The sequence below is a fragment of the Pongo pygmaeus genome, chromosome 8, assembly GCF_028885625.2.
Source record: "Pongo pygmaeus isolate AG05252 chromosome 8, NHGRI_mPonPyg2-v2.0_pri, whole genome shotgun sequence".
In the NCBI taxonomy this organism is placed as follows: domain Eukaryota; kingdom Metazoa; phylum Chordata; class Mammalia; order Primates; family Hominidae; genus Pongo; species Pongo pygmaeus.
In genome coordinates this window covers 85,534,230-85,548,090 of record NC_072381.2, presented here as the reverse complement: position 1 = coordinate 85,548,090, position 13,861 = coordinate 85,534,230, and the positions used below count along the sequence as shown (strand labels likewise).

The 13,861-nt window shown below is 33.7% G+C and overlaps 2 long non-coding RNA genes across 4 annotated transcripts in view; one reads left to right on the top strand and one right to left on the bottom strand.

Annotated features, from left to right (window-relative positions):
* The window catches only part of LOC134740167 (uncharacterized), a 120,309-nt gene that overhangs the window by 6,953 nt on the left and 99,495 nt on the right, over positions 1-13,861 (bottom strand). Inside the window, exon 2 of one of the 3 annotated variants that reach the window (XR_010127432.1) lies at positions 2,773-2,829. The exons of the other annotated variants lie outside the window; for them this stretch is intronic. This is a non-coding gene — a long non-coding RNA (uncharacterized LOC134740167). The remainder of the gene's footprint in view (positions 1-2,772; positions 2,830-13,861) is intronic. 3 annotated transcript variants of the gene reach the window in all.
* LOC134740168 (uncharacterized) overlaps positions 1-13,861 on the top strand; it is a 239,331-nt gene that overhangs the window by 145,430 nt on the left and 80,040 nt on the right. The gene's annotated exons all lie outside the window — the stretch shown is intronic.

Genomic DNA, 13,861 nt, shown 5'->3' with positions numbered 1-13,861 from the left:
TTCCCACAAACCTCACCACAATGGGCTAAACTGTTCTGAGTTCCTGACATGGTTTGGCTGTGTCCCTACCCAAATCTCATCTTGAATTGTGACTCCCATAATCCCCATGTGTCATCAAAGGAATGCAGTGGGAGGTAATTGAACAATGGGGATGGATTTTCCCATGCTGTTCTTGTGATAGTGAATAAATCTTATGAGATCCAATAGTTTTGTAAAGGTCAGTTGCCCTGTAAATGCTCTCTTCCCTACCACTATGTAAGACATGCCTTGGCTCCTCCTTCACCTTCATGATTATTTTATTATTATTGAAAGGGGGAATTACATTACCTGACTTCAAATTATACTACAGAGGTGAGGCGTAGTAACCAAAACAACATGGTGCTGGCATAAAAACAGACACATGGACCAATGGAATGGGATACAGAACCCAGAAACAAATCCACACACCTAGAGTGAACTCATTTTCAACAAAGGTGTCAAGTACATACACTGGGGAAAAGTCAGTCTTCTTAATAAATGCTGCTGGGAAAATTGAATATCCATGTGCAAAAGAATGAAACTAAACCCCTATCTCTCTCCATATACAAAAATCAATTAAAATTGCAACTATAAAATCAAAAATCAAACTATAAAACTACTATAAAAATATTGGGGAAACTTTTCAGTATATCGGTCTAGGCAAAAATATCTTGAGTAATAACAAACACAAGCAAGCAAAGCAAAAATGGATAAACAGGACCACATCAAGTTATAAAGTTTCTATACAGCAAATGATACAATCAGGAAAGTGAAGCAACAACCCACAGAATGGAAGAGAATATATGCAAACTCTCCATATAACAAGGGATGAATAACTAGAAAACATAATGAGTTCAAACAACTGTACGGGAAAAAATCTAATAATCTGATTAACAAATGGGCAAAAAATCAGAATCAACATTTCTCGAAAGAATACATACAAATAGCAAATTGACATAGGAAAAGGTGCTCAACATCCCTGATCATCAGAAAAATGCAAATCAAAACTGGAATGATCATCTCGCCCTAGTTAAAATGGCTTATATCCAAAAAATAGACAATAACAAATACTGACAAAGATGTGGAGAAAAGGGATACTTTGTACACTGTTGGTTGAATGTAAGTTAGCACAGCCACTATGAAGAAGAGTTTGGAGATTCCTCAAAAAATTAAAAATAGAGCTACTGTATGATCCAGCAATCCCAGTGCTGAGTATATATCTAAAAGAAGGGAACACCATACATCAAACAGGTATCTGCACTATCTTTGTTGCTGCAGCACTGTTCACAACAGCCAAGATTTGGAAACAACCTAAGTGTCCATCAGCAGATGAATGGATAAAGAAAATGTGGTACATATTCACAGTGGAATATTTTTCAGCCATAAAACAGAATGAGATCCTGTCATTCACAACAACATGAATGGAACTGGAGATCATTATGTTAAGTGAAACAGGCCAGGCACAAAAAGACAAACATTATATGTTCTCACTTATTTGCAGTAACAAAAAGTTAAAATAATTGAACTCATGGAGATAGAGAATAGAAGGATGGTTACCAGAGGTTGGGAAAGGGAGTGGGGTCTGGAGGGAAGAGTGGGAATGGTCAATAGGTACAAAAGAAAATAGAAAGAGAGTGATTATAGTCAATAATAATTTAATTCTGCATTTAAAAATAACTAAAAGAGTATAATTGGATTGTTTGTAATGCAAAGGGTAAACTCTTGAGAGGCTGGACACCCCATTCTCCATGATGGAATTGCGTGCATTATATGATTGCATCCATTATCCTTTGCATACCTATATGAAAACATTTCATGTGCACCTACTGTATACCCACAAAAATTAAAATAAAAAAGAAACAATTATTGAGAGACAATAAGTGAGTGTTGTTTTAAAGTGCTAAATTTATGGTAATTTATAACACAAGAATAGAAAACTAATACCAGATTCTAAAATAATTTTACTTGTTTTTACCCAAACTAATGTGCCTACGCTTATTTAGGGTTATAAACTATCTTTCTCTTTTTATCTCTCTTTATAAAATATTTTCAGAGAAATATTTATTTAGTATTGTAATTAATCAATGTTCTTCCCTTCTTGTATGTACCCAGCAAATGGTGGGCAGTGCTCTTTTGTTTAATAAACAAAATAATCAGAGCTCTCACCTACCACTTCTATTTTAAATTGGTAGTTATAAAATAGATGCTGACACTCATTTCCTTTCGCATTGGGATCAACTTTTTAAATAATATTTTACTATTGTTAATTCTGTACAGCAGTGACTTATTGAAACAGCCAAATATAATATAATATGTAAATATATATGTAAGTATATAGTTATATAATTACTTCATAGTTATATTTCTTTAAAAGTTGGAGGGAGAAAAATTACCTTATATCTTTTTATTATTTTCTTACATATTGTCCTTTTTAATATAAAATAGAAATTCTAGAGAAATTATAGGAAGAAGGTAAAACTCATTTATCTTGTTCAGAGGTATTAATCAGTTTGCTATTTACTTAGATGATTGATCAGATGAATTGCAAATCAGACAAAATACCATCCTCTTCTCACACATTTGAATAGAATCCAATTTATTTAGCACAGCCTCAGTACCAGGGAAATTTACTGTTAAATAACTATTAACTTGTTGGAAAGACCTTGGATTTTTAGAGCCAATCTTCTGACTAAATTCCTTAGCTAGTCTTGGCTCTGACATGCTTCCAACTTGGAAATAACTAGAGATTGTTACCTTTATAAAGAACGTAAAGGATGAGTAGCTCCACTTGCTCCAGGCACTCAAAGATTTCTTAGAACAGAAACGGAAGATTTTTTATTCTGATTTCTTTGAGATTTTTTTCAGATTTATAAAACTGTGATAAAAACTGGGTGGGTTACTATGATTCAGCTGATGTGTGGTCTTTGAGTGGAACTCTAGATAACCCTGATGAAAATGGAAAAACCAAAAGGTGGATTACGTTTAAACAGAACCCAACAGTAATCAGCATTACTTAAGGAAAAGGTTTACACACACACACAAACATGCTCATAACATACCTGTGGACTTTTGACTTTCTAAGTCTCTTTTGAATTTTCTGATGTATTCCCACACTTGCAGCATTCAGCTTCATGTTGTTTTGTTTTTTCAAGTGGAATTGAAAAATTTTTCCATTTCAATTGTTGGTTGCCATTACACAGAAAAAAATAATTTTTGTATATTGACCTTGTGTATTCTGACCTTGCTGAATTCAATTAGCAGTTCTATGTTTCTTTTTTAGATTCATTGAAATTTTTTCATGAATAATGAAAATGTCATTTAAGAATAGAGACAGTTAATTTTTGCTTTTTAATATTTATGTCATTTATTATTTTTTCTTGTCCTATTACCCAAGCAAGGTTCTCCAGTGAAATTTAAATGAAGATCAGAATACCAAACATTTTTGCATTGTTCACAATGTTAGTGAAAGGGATTAATATTTCACCATTAAACATGATTAGTTACAGCATTTTCCTAGATGCCACTTATCTGGCTGAGGTTCTTCCCTTCTATTTCATGTTTTCTGAGATTCTTCTTAATGAATAATTGCTGTTTTTCTTTTCAAATTTATTTTATATAACTATTGAGATGGTTATTTAATTTTCATCATTTTTTATTTATCTAAAATATTTAATTGATTTCGAAATCTTAAACTAACCTCAAATTCCTGAGAAAAATTTTACTTATTTTGAGGGATTTCTTTTACAATGATGCATTTAATTTGTTTATGGTTTAGAATATTTTGCATTCTTAATGATGTTTGCCTCCGGACTTTGGGTCTGCAGCTTTTTTGAAATGCTTTGTTAGGTTTTGTCAATGGCTTATGTTAGCCTCTTAAAGCTAGTTAAAGTGAGTTGTTTTCTGTTCTCTTTTCAGAATTACTTTGTTTAAGGTTGGTATTATTTCTGCTATTCATAAATGATAAAATTTACTATTAAAACTATTTGGTCTAGGAGATTCCTATGTGGAAAATTTTTTATTGTAAGATCAATTGCTTTAATAGATACAGAGGTATTGAGACTTTTATTTCATCTTGAGAATATTATTTCATTAGAACTTCTGTACTTCTAATTGGTTACATTTGTAGTAACATTATAAAATCTACAGTGATATCCTCATTTTATTACCCATATTGGTAAATTTTGTCTTACCCCTTCATTTATTGACTAGTAAAGAGAAACAAGTTTTGTCTTTGCCAACTTTCTGTATTGCTTGTTTCTATTTTTTAATAATTTGTCTTCTTATCTTTATTATATTTTTCCTTCTAATTACTTGGAGATTAGCTTTTAATGTTTATATCGTTTATTTCTTTGATTCTAATATAACCATACAAAATTGTCCATTCTCTTCCAAACACTGCTTTAGCTCTGTCCCAAAAAGTTTGAAATCCATCTACATTTGTCTGTCTTGGTGAACATTTCATATGCACCTGAAAAAAAAAGTGTGTAAACTGCCATTTTGAATGTCGTGTTCTATAAATCACAATTAAATTAATGTAGTTGGTAATATCATTAATTTCTCTTATATACTTACTAATATTTTGTCCAGTAATTCTAGTGTGTTAGACAATTGTAACTATATTTGCCTATTTTCCCTTTAGTCAGATGAGACAGGAGCTGAAGTCAGAGAGAATTAAAGCATGTTCTCAACTCACTCTCACTGGAGGAAGACACATAGAAAGCTTAAGAATGCAGGCAGAATTCAGGAGCAAAACCAGCTTTCACCTGACAGCTAACAAGGAAATGTGGACATCTGCCCTACAATCATAAGGAATTAAATATGGTCAACTACTTGAATGAGCTTGAAAGTTGACTCTTGCCCTCAGCCTCCGGTAAAGATTGTAGTCCTTGTAAAACCTTGATTTTAATATTTTTAGATTGTAAGCAGTAGATCCAGTTGAGTCCACTCAGACTTCTGACCTACAGAAAGTGTGAGATAATACGTTTCTGTTGTTTTAAGCCAGTAGGTTTACAGCAATTTGTTATAGCAACGTTGAAAAACTAATAAAGATTTTGATGTGGAGAAATTTTAAAAATCTGAAAATTAAGATAATGAAGTAAATTAATGCAAAAACAAAAATACCTATTCTACTTGGGGTCTTGGAATGAACAGAGGAAAAGAAATACTTTAACAAGCTATTACATTATAAAAACGATAAGACCAAATAGAATATAATATTTTGAAATGCGTACAAGACCAAATTAATAAATCAAGACCAAATCAATAAACTCAAAGAAAATGAAATTTTATCTCCATTAAAATCTTATAACTACTAGTTTAAATAATGCATTCACTGCTTTGAGTTAAACCTTTAATGATATGGCAACTGATGAGAATTACATACTGCATTACATTAGAGTATCTTTGAGATTGCATCTCCTAACATGTAGATGTCAGGAGGCTCTTACTTGTTTAACAGATTATGTTTTGGGCATAGAAAAACCAAAAGGCTCTCTCCAGAACACAACTTGTACTTATTTTCATTTTTTTTACATATTCAGGCTTTGTCCTAGAGTATTATCCTTTTACAGGGAATAGTTCATTATCACTTCAATATTACGTTTCCTAATCTAAATACTGGGAGAGACTAGGTACTACCTGGAAGAAAATTTCTACATGACACAGGAACCCTACATTTATGCTTAATTGAACTAAATTAAAGTTATTTTCAATTAATTAGTTCTTAGTATGAATGAATATTCTACCATTATGCCAACAGGCAGAACAATTTTGCAGCGGTGCTTTGGGAAAATTAAGAGTGAAGAAAATGGCATTTCTTCTTGCCAGAGGTTGTTTCCATTAAAAATGACTCACTTTTAGTTTTAAATTGGTTTCATTTATTGAAACATGACTTATTCTTTTTAAAATCAAACAGACTTCTAGAATAACTCCCTTGATAGGCAGAATAGCTAAAGAGCTATGAAAATGGGTGCTGGAGCCAGACTGTACAGGTTTGAATCCTAACTATATAATTATCTGTGTAACAATGGGCTATTCACCTCCTCTTGCTTGTTTCCTCTTATACAAAATGGAGACAATAGTAGCATCTACTTTACAGAGTTGCTGTGAGGATTAAATGAAATAACAGAACATGTAAAGTTAACATAGCATGCTTTCATTAAAATTAATTATTACAATCATTCTTTCAGAAAATTTCCTTTTTTATTTGAATCATCCATCTAAAAACTTATGGTATAGTCTCATCCAACCCCTTTCAAAAGCTACATTTCATAATTATCACTAATCCTTCAAGTGGCCCGTGCAAGCTGATGAAACTCATTAATCTCTAAACAGAACTAGTTCATTGTACTTTCTTGCCTTTATAAATGCCTTTGACTCTATTTTCAATTTCCTTCTTTTCTCCACCTACCTGTGTTCTATTCTTATTAGTCTTAAGTTTAAAAAAAAATCTACTTTTCATGAAAACCTTTCCTAATTCTCTCTCTCTAACCCAGGTCCTCTCAACATGTGAATTTTATATAGTTACATCAGTTTTTTCCCCTTTTAATTAAATTTTATATTCTTGAAAGAACAGATTTATTTATGTTACTTTACCACATCGTCTTAGGCAGTGCTTCCCAACCTTTTGGCACCAGGGACCTCTTTTGTGGAAGACAATTTTTCCAGGGACAGGGGTGGTGGGGGGATGGCTTTAGGATGAAACTGTTCCACCTCAGATCATCAGGCATTAGTTAGATTCTCATAAGAAGCCTGCAACCCAGACCCCTTGCAGCATAGTTCACTATAGGGATTGTAGTTTTATGAGAATCTAATGTCACTGCTGATGTGAGAGGAGGCAGATCTCAGACAGCAATGCTTGCTTGCCCCCTGCTGCTCACCTCCTGCTATCCCAGCCAGCTCCTAACAGGTCATGGATCAGTACCCCCTGTTGTTCTGTGGTTGGGAATGCCTGCTTTTAGGTATTTCTTACAGGTGCTAAATTAATAAAAATACATGGTAGAAACTTTCTGATTTCTTATATAAAATGCCTTAGCATTATATATATGGAAAATGCTATCCACAATGTTCATATATTCTTTGTTGATACCACAATTGCCTTTTGAAATGTCATATTCTCATTAACATCTCTAAACACTTTCCTCTAGTAATAGTGAAAACAAATCATTGAATGTTGGAAAGTGCACAAAATATTATATATTTTATTTTTAGGCAAGATTAGAAGTGCCAAAAAGGCTGTTTCTCCTAAACATCTGGTTGTTTGTGGTCCAGAGTCCATCTCAGAACTATAAGATGAACATTATTTTCATCACTTTCAGGCCTATTTACTCTATCAACCATCAGTTTATACTCTACAATTTAATGGATATCCCACTAGCAATTAAAATAAATAAAACATGGCTTAGTTAACTGCTTATATTGGGTCTCATATGTCCTTCACATTGCTAGAAAGCATCATTTGCATTTTAGGAAGCTTCTCTTTTATAAATTGCCCCCCTTGGGTAAAGTCTGAATGGCTTTTCAGTTGATACCTTATTCTCCTAATACCTCATTCCTATTGTTAATGAAGTTGAATGTCTAATCTCAGAATTATTTTTAACATAGTCAACGTTGCATCAAAAAATGTTTATAAGAGCAATGGAGGATAAAGTGCCTGCACTCCCAAGTAGAAAACTGTCTCTATTTTATCTATCAGTTTAGCTCCAGAAAATAAGTTAATTGGAAATTGTAAAATCTGTTGTGCGATAAGGTCATCAGCTTTACCTTGTTAATTTAATGACTATAAAATTATAGCTGTGTTAAAATGTTTTATTTACTCATGTCCAATAAAGGCAGACATTTAAAATAATTGAAATGATTGGGCATATTACATTAAAGGTTTTGGGGAGTTTGACATTCCTCAGCAAATTATTATAGCATATGGTCCGGGTCCTTGTGTCCATATATACATCATATTCAAGTGCACATATTTTTAACCACCTATTATCTGCTGAATGTATGCCAGGGACTGAAAAAACAAAAGAAAATTACGTATTTTTCAGAAACTTCTTGTCTAGAAGGGAGGTAAATGAGTGTAAGTATGTGCTATGATAATGGTTAAGGTCTGGTTAAAACAGGAAGAACATAGCCTAGTCAGAAAGATAAGGAAATATTTCTCAGGGATGAGCTAAGTTTAGAAGTAAAATTTCCAAGGCTACATTCATGGACATATTTCTGTTCTCTTCATAAGGTCTCTAAATTCCCCAAGTCAATGATTATATGAATTGTGCTCAACAACGGTTTACTCAATATGCCTTTGCTATACCTCCTTTAGTCACAACAGTGCTTAGGGGATCAAGAGGACTAATTAGACTCTGAATCTCATAAAGTGTTATGGTGGTAAATTTGCTTTATGAAAAAATACCTCCACATTAATTTTATTCATAAGTGCTTGCCTGTAATTATATGTATCTCATCCTTCTTAATTTCTATTTGTATTGTTAATATACAAAGATATACTAGTGCAATGGTACAATAGTGTAACAGTACAATTAGTGCCATGTACAATATACAAATAAAATATACAGATTGGTGTCTGCTTATTGTATTATTTTAACTCAAAATGATATTAACTAAAAAAGATAACACCAGTTTAAAGTATAAAAACAATTCTCAAACCACTTCAAATTTCTTTTGCTAATAATATGTAAATTTCCTAAAGGTTCTTCAGTTTCCAGGATTCAAAATAATGTAATAATAAATACACTATCACATACCTAAATTGTGCTAGAAAAGTACTATGGTCCAGGCACTGTACTATGAGCTCTACTAAGAAATCATTTCTCCCCTACAATTCTATGAAGCATATGGTATTATTAGGCCATATTTAGAGATGAAAAAGTTGAGTCCTAACTTGTTTAATATTAACCAGCTTTTAAGTGGCTCAGCTTTGAGATGAAGCTCTTAACAGGCTTCACAGCCTGGCCTCTTAACAAAAATCTTAAATTGGCCAGTTTTCTGTAAGAGATGTGAGATACATTCACTCTTAACCATTTCCTTTTCTGTCCTGTGGCTGTAAGATTAAGGTATTCTATCAATGAAAAGCATTTAAATAAGAATACTGAAATGGATGATTATGTAGGTAAGTCTCTGTAGCCTTCAGAAACATGTAACTCTTTGTGAGGATTCCTAGTATAAGTTGAAAAAGTAGAGATAAGATAGAAACCTAAAAGCCTCCTCTATTTTGCAAAATCCATTCCAATTTTATTTTTACATAGTTGCCAATATGTAAATTTAGAAATTTGAAACATCAAATATTACAACATAGCCTTTTACAGAATGAATGAATAATGAAATAATAAATCAGTGAGACCTAACACAAAAGTTCACTGCTCTCCAATCCTTCTACTTGCTTTATTTTGTTAGATCTTTCTCTAGGCAGTGCCACAGACATCTGGCTTCCTACAGTTCTTTACCTATTCTTTGTTGTACCACATTCTCTGACATTTTCCCAATCACCTTCCCATTTTTGGACTTATATTTTCCTTTATTTCTGCACTACTTCTGTAGTTTGTATCTTTGACTCTTTCCTGGCCTGAAATTGCACTCCTAGTCCAATTATGCTGCTTTCCACCTCCCTGGACCAGCCAGTGTCATAGACTGTCTTACTTATAATCATTTCCCTTCAGTAAAATCTTTATTAATAGAAACAAGACAAATTCAAAATGACACATTTAGTATAGCAGAATATAAGAAACAAAAGTAAAGAAAATCAGAAACGCAATGATCGTTTCACAGTCATCAATTTATTTCCCAAGCTTGATTTTATTTACAGTGGCTTTCATCTACATTTTTCTTCACACATAGTCATCAACCTAAAATTTGAAGTCAAAAATCCAACCAATGTGAAATTTTATTCCCCAAAATTATATTTTTAAATGTTTCATAAGATCTAGTATTCAATACTTTTTGAGTATGATATCTATTTTTTTATTATTTTTCCCTTGAAATGAAAAAGAACGTATAAAGAAACAATTTTTTTAGCTGATATGATTGGATGAGAAAGTGTTGGGAACAAGCCCCCCAAAATCTGGCCATAAACTGGCCCCAAAACTGGCCATAAACAAAATCTCTGCAGCTCTGTGACATGTTTATAATGGCCATAACACCCAGGCTGGAAGGCGGTGGGCTTACCAGAATGAGGGCAAGGAACACCTGGCCCGCCCAGGGTGGAAAACCGCTTAAAGGCATTCTTAAGCCACAAACAATAGCATGAGCGATCTGTGCCTTAAGGACATGCTCCTGCTGCAGTTAACTAGCCCAACCTATTCCTTTAATTTGGCCCATCCCTTCGTTTCCCATAAGGGATACTTTTAGTTAATTTAATATCTATAGAAACAATGCTAATGACTGGCTTGCTGTTAATAAATACGTGGGTAAATGTCTGTTCAGGACTCTCAATTCTGAAGGCTGTGAGACCCCTGATTTCCCACTTCACACCTCTATATTTCTGTGTGTGTGTCTTTAATTCCTCTAGCGCCACTGGGTTAGGGTCTTCCTGACCGAGCTGGTCTTGGCAAGAAAGTCTTTGTCTTTCTTTATGCATGAAGTCCAGGTTACAAATGGAGACACTGTTAGCTGACATTCTGAATGTGGAAGTATCATGGCCACTTCTCTGCACCTTTCTTACTATTCTAAGGAATGTTTTTAAAAAAGGTAAAGTATTTGTAAATTATTGATGACAAACTTTGCTCTTGTAACCAGAGAAAACATCCCATCACTTCTAGGGAAGGGATATTCCTGCTCCCATTCACCATTCTCAACAATAACCAGAGCCAAAACAAGTGGTGACTAGATGACGTTAAATTACTTCTGGATGACAGAAGACAGAGCCCAGCCCCACTTCACACACTTCTGTTGCCATGGTTTTCAAATGAGATGCTTCTGTGGTCAAACCAGACTGTAACTGTTCTATTCATCACCATTTAACTGCAAGAGCTGCTGAGCACATCTATGATCTCTCTTGCTCATGACAGCAGGCAGAACGAACATAAATGGTTAGAAAACACCACCTGCTCAATGCTTAATGCAGGAGGAAAAAGCAGCTGTGCCATTTGTGATGGAAAACACATTAGCTTAAGCTCAGCATGCCATTTATATAACCAACCATAAAAACTCAGAGTTACTGGGGGTGTAGGATAAAATATTGAGTGACAGATACCTGTTTTCCATTTGAGAATTTGTGTCTGAAGATTGTCAAGCACAGAGTGTGACTTATAGGACACTAAGACTCTCTTTGACTTTCTAGATCACAATACTTGCTGCTTGGAATATTAAAATCAGAGTTCTTGTGAAAGCAAAAAGTCATCTATCAAGTGTATCAGAAGGATCGAATGGTAGGCTATAGAGCACTGAGTTTTAGCCACAGTTGCCCTGCTGTAAAGAGTGGGGACAAATTTTGTTTTTAGTGTTTATTGATTCCAAAGCATGTAATCAAGAAAATCGTCACTTATCATTACAAATAGGTAAGAGAGGGAATTCCTCCCTCAATTTTCTTGCAAACACAATTCACTGGAGCTACTGAACTTTGAAGACAGAAATTAACCAGTAAAACAAAACAAAAGTTGTTTCTTCCTTTCAACGAGGGGCATGAGTCTTTTTATTTACTTATTTTTATTTATTTATTTTTTTGAGACAGAGTCTCACTCTGTCGCCTAGGCTAGAGTGCAGTGGCGCCATCTCGGCTCACTGCAAGCTCCACCTTCTGGGTTCACGCCATTCTCCTGCCTCAGCCTCACGAGTAGCTGGGACTACAGGCACCCGCCACCAAGCCCGGCTAATTTTTTATGTATTTTTAGTAGAGACAGGGTTTCACCGTGTTAGCCAGGATCGTCTTGATCTCCTGACCTTGTGGTCTGCCCGCCTCAGCCTCCCAAAGTGCTGGGATTACAGGCGTGAGCCACCACGCCCAGCCTGAGTCTTTTTATTCTTATTTTTTGGAACAGCTTTTCTTTTACTTACTTCATAATCTGTATTCCAGATTTCGCCTTCAGTCAGTCGAGTAATACATAATGTGTTAAAGTTACATTTGACTACCAGTGATTGGTTTTATTTAAAAAAATGATTTTGAATATAGTACTGTGTATATACACTCTCAATTTAAAGACAAAAGAATGTACGCAGTTATTGAATTATGGTTATTGTTTTTAGCTCGTATAGGTTAGCCAATCTAAAACTACTTTCTTTAAATTTCAAAGTTGAGCAAGTGAGAAATTATTATGAGAATAATTGGAGCCAGATTTTAAACAGTTGGGAAGGTAGTTATATATCTACATGAAAAAGAGAAAAGAAAAATCTGGAAGGAATTCTACCATGTAAATCTAATAAAAGTTGTGTATCAAAATCCATATGGTGATGGAATATCATTAGTTAAAATTATAACCATGAATTCGTACTATAATTAATTAACTAAAAAATACAGAATGCTCTTGCTCATAGTAGAATGCCAGCTAATAAACATAAAAGGAATAATGGACTTAGAAAATACTATTTTGCCATCATATTAAAAATAGATTCATGAAAAAAATCAATAATGCTAAACCTAGAGGATTACAGTTTGATAAATTGAAGTAAAATATCTCTCCCCATATTACTTATTAATTACAAATTAAAAATGGTAACTATACAATGAAGAAGCTGGGAGCTGACCATTTTAACCAATTAATCGAAGTTCCCATCATCAGTAATGAAACCAACAATGTTTACCTCTTGTTTAGAAATGTGAAATCAGTAACTGAGAAAACTTACTACAGAAAAAGGAAATATTCATGATAAATAGTGGTTTTCAAATGTTATTCCTTTTTACAAATATTAAAAATTAACACAAATAAACTTAAGTGAATAAAAAAAGAATTAAAAAAGAATTAGACCAAACAAAATAAATCTATCTGTATCTTTGAGTGTGTTATAGAGCTTACAGAAAACATTTAAATAGACAACAGACTGATGCCATCACTTTCATTGCCTAAAGATACTGGGAAAAGACATTAGAATCATCTTTAACATAAATGCTGAAAATACATGCATGTAATTGTATTTAGAGTGAGAATGCCTAAGTACCCTACAGTTCTGGAAAAGTAATTAAGCAGAAGACATTATTTTTATAGCCTGAGCTCATTTTAAGTGTTAATAGTGAAAATCAGTTGAATTTTTTTTATTTCAGCATCAGGCATCCTTTTCTTTTCCTTTATTTTTCTATTTTTATTTTTATTTTTGACACAGGGTCTCACTCTGTTATCCAGGCTGGACTGCAGTGGCCCAGTCATAGCTGACTGCAACCTCGAAATCCTGTGCTGAATATATTCTCCCACCTCAGCCTCCCAAGTAGCTAGGATAGCTAAGACCACAGGTGTGAAACACCACACTTAGCTGCATCAGGAATCCTTTAACAGTATTATTCTGTGGAGCTGAATGCTACTGCTTTCTGTGGCAAAGATGTATATACTTCAATATCGAATGTCCTATCAGTCAGAAACAAGTTCGCCATTAACAATATCTCCCAGATCTTCTGAATTATGACCCAATTGATAACTGTACTCATATCAAATAAAAAAATCTACACTCTGGAAACAGAGTTCATGCTTACAGAATTTAGATATCTTCATGTCAGAAATCCTGCATGAAACACTGAAGAGTTTATTCTACTGGATGCAGAATTATAGTTTTGTTAACTTAATGGCCTTTAATTAGTATGTTGGCCCTGCTTGTTTGTTTAACTATATTGGCAGATTAATATGAAGTAGAGATAGATGAAAGGGAAATATACCTGTGAACTTACCTACAAGCCTTTTACTGTCTTTTGTTCACA